This window comes from Lathamus discolor, chromosome 18, assembly GCF_037157495.1.
Source record: "Lathamus discolor isolate bLatDis1 chromosome 18, bLatDis1.hap1, whole genome shotgun sequence".
Classification (NCBI taxonomy): Eukaryota; Metazoa; Chordata; class Aves; order Psittaciformes; family Psittacidae; genus Lathamus; species Lathamus discolor.
In genome coordinates, this window is record NC_088901.1 from 2,774,652 (window position 1) to 2,782,302 (window position 7,651).

General features: G+C 53.6%; 1 long non-coding RNA gene across 1 annotated transcript; it reads right to left on the reverse strand.

Moving 5' to 3' along the window:
* Positions 1 to 3,957: 3,957 nt before the first annotated feature.
* On the reverse strand, positions 3,958 to 7,309 carry LOC136023257 (uncharacterized). The gene is made up of 2 exons (XR_010616537.1): positions 7,220 to 7,309; positions 3,958 to 5,929 (listed from the first exon to the last, which is right to left on the reverse strand). It is a non-coding gene; the product is annotated as an uncharacterized LOC136023257 (long non-coding RNA).
* Positions 7,310 to 7,651: the final 342 nt, after the last annotated feature.

Here is a 7,651-nt window from a genome sequence, read left to right on the forward strand (position 1 = left end):
CAGTCTGAGAGTAACTCAGGACCCATCATAATCTTCATGAAAAACTGTCCTTAGGGAAAGAGTTTCTGTACGAGGTCTCAGTTTTCCATTAGGTCATATTTTACACATGGAAATGCAATAGCTGCTCAAATGCCTAAGGATTTCAATTCAGTTCAACGATTTCAACTGCAAAATGAAGGTGTGCATATGCTGTCATGACTGAACTTTACTGTGGGTTGTAAGCTTCGAGTCATAAGCTTTGAGGACAGATTTTGGGTGCTAAGGCGCTTGGACTCCTCATGCTTGTGTGATGGACAGGACAGGTCCCACACAGTGCAACCAAATGGGCAGCACAGAGCCAAAGCCCAGCTGTGTTTTCTCCTGTCTGCTTCCCAAAGTCTCCCTCCTGTGAACAGGACTCCTGGTGGGATCAGCTCCAACCCTGTGCAGGCACAGCACCCTGCAGAAGACACACACGTGTTCTATCAGAGGCTGTATCCCACTTCAGCAGCCGCTTGGAGATGCAGAGGATGAGGATGGAGCTTGTGGGGACAGGGACACCCTTGAGCCTCCTCGCTGAAGTGGCCACCCAGCCGGACTCGCTCTTTGTCCCCGATGAAGGAATGACTTGTACAGCCCTGATGAGCAGCCACGAGGCTGCAGGCAAGCAGCAGCCGCGCTGCGAAGCGAGGCCCCGCTATCTCAGCACGCACCTTCTCTTCTGCTGCTGATAAATGGGGCTGACAAGGAAGGGCTCGGAGGCTCCTCCCAGCCCTGCCCCTCATGCACCCCCCCCCACAAGCACTCATATTATCTGTATCAAGCACATTTTAATGTAAATGCCCCAAGCATCTCTTTCAGCGGTACAATGCCTCCCGGACTAAGCCCCTCAATGGCATCAGCACATTTCTCGTGCCTCAGCTGCTCCCCCAGACAAACAGAAGTGTGGCTCTCCACAAAGGGCTATGGTAATGCCAAGCTGGAGGAGAGAAGAGGGGAGGGGGCAAGCAGGGGCCAAAGCTATTTCAATGACAGAAGAAAAGCCAGGCTCCTGGTATCTGGGTGAGTCAAGGAAGGGCCAGGCCCCACAGATGGAGCTGCACAAGGCAGACGGCTCAGCCTTGCAGCAATGCATCACCTCCGCTTGGCGTGGAGGGCTCCGAGGTCCAACATGGGGACCTCCCGGAGCATGGCTGCAAAGGCAGGGGCTGGGCTTGCAACCTGGGATCTCTCCATGGAGAGTAACACAGGAAAGCTGAAACAGCCCATGGAGCGAGGAAGAAGCGTGCGGAAAACCAGGAAACATCGAAGACTCTCATGTGCCATCCCCGGCTCCTGCATGTGCCGCAGGGAGCATCAGGCATGCGAGAGTCCTCATTCAGGGAGAACTCCTGCCAGGAGCAGGCCAATAAGCAGCATGTTCAATGAGAAGGGATGCAAAGCTCTCCCAGCCTGAGCGACTTCCTAGCTTTTCTCTGCAGCAGTTTTACGTGACAAACCAAGTGTTATAACTGGGTGCACCCCTCATAGGTTGGATCTTCACAGGCATAGATTAGGAACAACCTCATAAGTGCCCTGATGGGTTTACCAGAGATGTGGCTTGCCTCGGCCTTCCTTTGTGCTCCATCCTGTGCTCAGTAAAGCCTCTACAGGGACAAGCCAGGATCAGGAAGCGGTCCTGATGTGTACAGAATGGCTTTCCCAGCATCACCATGAGCCAGAGTGCTGAGCAAGCTTGACAAGAAGGTCAGGATCCATGTGTAAAGCCCAGGGCAGCATTTCCAGCTGCTTCTCACGTACAGAAATCAGGCATCACATGGCCTTACTCTTGCTGCCAGCCAAGCTGTGCACTCAGCTTATTAGTCTCCCTCTGCAAAATGAGGCCAAGGGCACACAAGCATCCTTTCCATCGGTTCCTTCACTCTGCTTTGATAATTCACCAGGAAACTGCAAGTAACTTTGCAGTGAGAGGCAATAACTACAGGGATGGTCATGGGATGAGCACAGGATTTGACCCCTGTGTGTTAGGAAGGGCTGGTGCCTGCCTTCTCCCTTGCCATGAGAACAGACATGGCCAAGGGCAGCCAGTGCAAGGGCTGCAGTGCCCATGGGGAGCACTAACGCTGCTCACGCATCCTGCTTCCTCCAGCACTGCTGATGGGTGAGCTGGACCAGCCTTCTCCCACCCCCCATCTTTCAGTGCTATTTATTCCAGCAGACTTTGAACCATCCCAGAAGCAGGATAGGATGGGACGCACAGGACAGCCCTGGATGTGGTGAAGAGCCGCTGGAGATGAATCTGGAGTTGGGCTGATGAAGAGGAACAGGGAACATGAGGCTGCAGCAGCAGCTCGAGGGCTAAAACAAGCTTCCTGCCTCACTCCTGAACATGCAGCTTCCTGACACTCCCCAAGCCCAGGGCCTCATCCCACTCAGCAGGCTGGGGACTGCAAACCCAAGGCAAGCGCAGTGAGGTTTGGGCCAGCTCTGCCCTGGAATGTGGAACCGCAGCAAACCATTGTGGCAATAACAGGCAGGAAGAGTTTGTGTCACGGCAATGCAGGAAACAGAGTCCAAGCAGAGCCTGTGTCCATCCCTGCCATAAGCTCATGGTCACGCTGATCCCTTGGCTTTCCTAATGGCTGGTCCAGGCTCTGCACTCCGCTGGGCACCAGCTCAGAAGCCGAACTGGTGTGGGTTACATCATCCCAGGGCTGTCCTGACAAGGAGACAGCAGTTATGGTTACACATGGGGTGTTTTCCACCCAGATGGGGATCCCTGTGGTGCTTAGCCCCACAAAAGTACCCCAATCAGAGCTAATGCTCTCTATCCCTCCAGAATGGGAATGCACAAGGGAAGAGCTACGCTGCAGAGCCCACTGGGGGTTATTCACCTCCTGACTCACGCAGGCATCCCTCCGGCTCTTGGCACATCTCGCAGCCTGAGCACTGAGGTAGCTTGTGTCCCATGCAGCTCAGTTCCTGATGTGCACAAGCAAAGTCCATTCCCTGTTATTGTGCAGCCAGGTCTCTTGCAGTGGGAGGGTGGAAGAGCCAGCACTGCTGGACACCAGGACGCAGGCATGTGCCTGCCCTTCCCAAGCCACTCTGCTCCCCTTCCTCCTCACTCACACCCATCCTCTTGCACAGCTCAGTCACAGCGGATGAGACTTCCCTCCAATTCCCCATTAAAAGCCAGGAATACATCTGGGCTGAGGCCAGGGAACTAAAACTTGGGCTCCACAGGACAGTGACTCACTAGTGTATAACCAAGGTTATAATTGAAGCTGCACTTACTCATGCAGTCTGGGTGCTGGCATCGGCTTGTAGACACCAAACCACACCATGTTAAATTACAAGCCAGGGAAAGGGCAAACTTGGCTTGTTCTTGTCCTAAAGACCTGCTCCCCTCCAGTCCTCAGTGCCTGCCATGCCCTGTGATAGGGCTCTGCAGGGCTCACACATCCAGGGGGGAATGGGCTGGCTTCCTCCTCCCTGTCCATCAGCAGCATCTTTGCCGTGCTCCAGGTGCAGTCAGACCCGTGTGGTCAGCTAAAGATGAGTGAGCTGGATCTTTGTCACCGAGGGCATGCTCTGAAGATAAGGACGTGATGTGACCCGCAGCATCTTTACTGCCACAACGATGCAAGAGAAGCAGACAGCACAGGTTGGCTCTAAGATCCCAGGCTGACAGGTAGAAAAGATGCTGGCCCCTATCTTGTTTGAGCTCCAGGCACAGACACCAAATGTTTTCCGTTTAATGTGTATGAAGCTGGACAAGGAGCTGAGCAGCTGCTGTCAACTCCTGCACTCCGGGGAGTTCACAAAGAGAAGGTGAAGTTTGTGGTGGGCATGTTTAGAAAGGGGAGGAATAATGACTCAGATGCACTTGCAGGCTCATCCGCCTGGCTTTGATGCCAGGTGAAGGAACAATGATGCACCCCTCTGTCAGCAAGGAATTAAACCAGAACAATGTCATTAAGACCAATTACATGGCTTTATGGAAAGGGAATTTGTCAGACTAGCATGGTGCTGCTCGAGGAGATTAAGAGATTGGGCGACCATGGAAAAGCGCTTCCAGATGCATTTCTGACAGAGTTGATGCCACAGAAACACTCTCAGCTATCGACCCCACAAGCCACTTTGTTCACAGTGAATGGGCGATCCCAAAACCAGGAATAACCACTTCACTGTTCTCCCGGCCAGGTCTCAGCTTTTCACATTTGTTACCTATTTCCTGGGGGAAAGAAGTCAAACCTGGAGTGCTTTCCATAAGTGTAGGGCTCTGCACGCATCTTGATGTCCAGTGTCCCCAGAGGCCAGGACAAAAAACTGAGTGCCATTCTCAGTGGCACTGGCCTCTGCGGGATGCAGGGATGCAGGGAGAAAAGCCACTCTCTGGGTAGCAGGAGGTGGAGGGCAGCAAGTTCTTTCTCAGGACACAAGACAGATTCCTGCTGTGGCAACAGAGAGAAGGGCACAGGGCATCAGCCAGCTCTCCTGCAGAGATGCTGGTTAAGGGAATGGCGTCTGAAGCAGCTCCCCCTTCACTGCAGCACCCCGTCACAGACTGCGCTGGAGATGGGCACGGTGCCTCATGATGCTGGAGATGTCTCTGGGCAGTAAAGCAGAGCTCTGCTGTGTCAGGAGCCGTGCAATCACTGTGGACGTGCTGGGAAGCCCATGGTGTGGCTCCTTGATGCAGTACACTTGCATCTGGACAGATGAGGAGCCCACAGAAACCACAGGACAGCGCTGATGGACTGAGAGGTGGTGAGCTCAGCCTTAGGCACGCTCAGGGTTTTCTCTGGCAGCAGGACGAAGCAGAGCATGAAAGGAAGCTTTGGCAGAGGTAACAGCATCGCTGTTCTGGTGTTTACCTCCCAGCATGGAGAACACCACAGCAGAAAGCCCAAAGCATGAGAGGCAACCGAAGGAAACCGGAGCATCCCCATTAATCGCCCACAGGCAATGAGCCTGATAGGGTGAGAACACAAGGCCCAGCTACTTGGAGGTCCCTCTCCCATCTGGAGCAAGCAAATCCCAAAAAGAGAGAAGGCACCAGGAGAGAAGGCAGCTGCGGGGGGCTGAAGAAACCCTTGCTTCATCCCAAGTTCTTTTCCCCACAGGCTCAAGCAGGAAACACTGCTGAAACCCCAGAGAATCCCAAACACTTGTGGGGTTTTCCCTTGCTGAGACTTATCCCCAGCACCTTCTGGAAATGCCTCTTACTGTGTTTGGCTCTGGTCCTTCCCGGACAGGTTGTTCCTTGGGCACAGCTCTAGAGTCAGCTCCGCGTTCATGGTCTCTCTTAGCAATGAGCTGGTTCTTCACCCCCATGAGGCAGCTGAAACAGCAGCAAAGCAGAGCTGCGAATCACTGCTTTCGTTCTCAGAGAGTAACTTTTAATACCTACGACCACACAATGAGTGAAAGCCTGGAACTGGAAATGCAAATAGACATATAATTCATAATTAATAAAGCAGTTCTTGTACTTTGCGTCCAGTAAAGCACCGTGCAGCTCCTATCACGCCTTCACTGAGGTTACTCCACATAATAAATTCCGGATGAGTGGTAATGGTTGTATTTGGAATTGCATTAATATCTGTGCATGCAGATCTGATGGCAGAGAGATGAGGACAAGGCAAGTGCTGTGCAGGCAGCAGGGGGGCCCACGAGGATGCTGCGGATTCTATGTAATTGCCATCAGCTCCAAATGAATGAATTCATCAGCTCCTCTTGCACCCCGGCAGAGGGGACCCTCTCAGGCAGAGGCAGCCAATGTCACATCCAGGCGACTGATGTGAAGGGAGGATTTAAAGGGGAACATTTTCTGCACTGATCCAAAGCCTCTGACCCAGGTCTGGGTGGGAAACTCCATCGGGACACATCTGTGCGGGGACGCGGCTCCTTGTCAGCAGCCAGGAGAAAACCTCTCATATCAGATACCCTGGAAGCAAAAATGTTGAAAGAACCCTGGGTTAAACGAAGTCCGAAGGGGAGCCAGGAAATACGGAATTCCAGCTGAACAGGAAGGTTTCTTTTGAGCACTACCAAAGAGCTTGGAAATTGAAAGTGTCTTCATTTCAAACTAAAGCACAACAGTAAATTTTACTGAACTCTGTCTCAGTAATAGTTGATTTTCAATACTTAAACACATTCTGGGCAGAAGTGCCAGATGAGGTCTCAGTTCCTTTCAAGATCTTTATGTAGCTGTCACAAATCACTGAGTGGGAGCAAATGACTGAGCACAAATCATTCTGTAAGGAAATAGGATTTCATCCCAACTCTTTTGTCTTTGTTTCCTGCACCTTTGCCCGGGGCCATTCCCCCACCCAGCAATTCACAAATGCATGGGAAGGCATTTGTACCACTTCTCATGCCCTCGAGCATCTTCCTCGCAAGCCGAAGGGCAGGGAACATCCTTGGCCTGAGCAGACTTGAGGTCAAGATTATTCTAGGAAGGCCAATAGCCATCTTCTGGCTTTACTGATGCACTCAGCACCCAGAATCCAGCACCCAACACCCAGAATCCATCACCCACAGCACCAGCACCCTGCACCCAGCATCCAGAATCCAGCACCCAGCATCCAACACACCACATTCAACGCACAACATCCAGCACCCAGCATCCAACACATAGCATCCAGCACCCAGCACCAGCATCCAGAATCCAGCACCCAGCATCCAACACATAGCATCCAGCACCCAGCACCAGCATCCAGAATCCAGCACCCAGCATCCAACACATAGCATCCAGCACCCAGCATCCAGAATCCAGCACCCAGCATCCAACACACCACATTCAACGCACAACATCCAGCACCCAGCATCCAACACATAGCATCCAGCACCCAGCACCAGCATCCAGAATCCAGCACCCAGCATCCAACACACCACATTCAACACACAGCATCCAACACACAGCATCCAGCACCCCGCACCCAGCACCCAGAATCCATCACCCACAGCCAGCCCCACTGCTGGGCTGTCAAGCAGGCAGAAGCCACAGCCACACGGAGCCCATCTCTGCTGGCACCAAGAGCAGCTCAAAGGCGAGGGTCCCCTCTCCACTCTCTCCGGCTCCCCCCGTTCCCTTTAAGCACAAAAACACAACAGAAAAGGAAAGAAAAGAAAAAGAAGGGGGGGTGGGGGGCTGGGGAGGAAAGAAAAGAAAGGGGCGACTTCCAGCCAGGCAGTGAAATGCCATCTGTCTCCTGACAGCTCATGTGACACTGACAGACGTCCACTGCGAGCCGGAGCCAAAGGCACAGCAGCCCATGGCCGAGCATCCCTTCCCCAGCTCCATCCCGAACGTGCCGAAGTCTTTGGGATAAGATAAACCAGGCTCATCCCCTCTGCCCTTCCCACCGGGAACGTGCCCCGGGGGGGCGGTGCTGCAAGCGGCAGTGCTGGACTTTGGAGCAGGGCTGTCCCCGTGCTGGGACTGGGATCCCCTGGATCCACCTGCTTCCCTTTCCAGCCCCTGGAGCACAAAGGCACAGAGCAGCCGGCAGCCCAACTGCTGAGCGGCCCCCAGGGACAGCGCGGCGCTGACCCGGGGACCCTCCGGATGGAAGGGGCAGAGAGGACAAGGCTGCCCTGGCTGCCACAAAGAGGGAAGCTGCAGCTCCTGTTTCCTGGGAGCACAGATGGCTCGAGATGACACAGG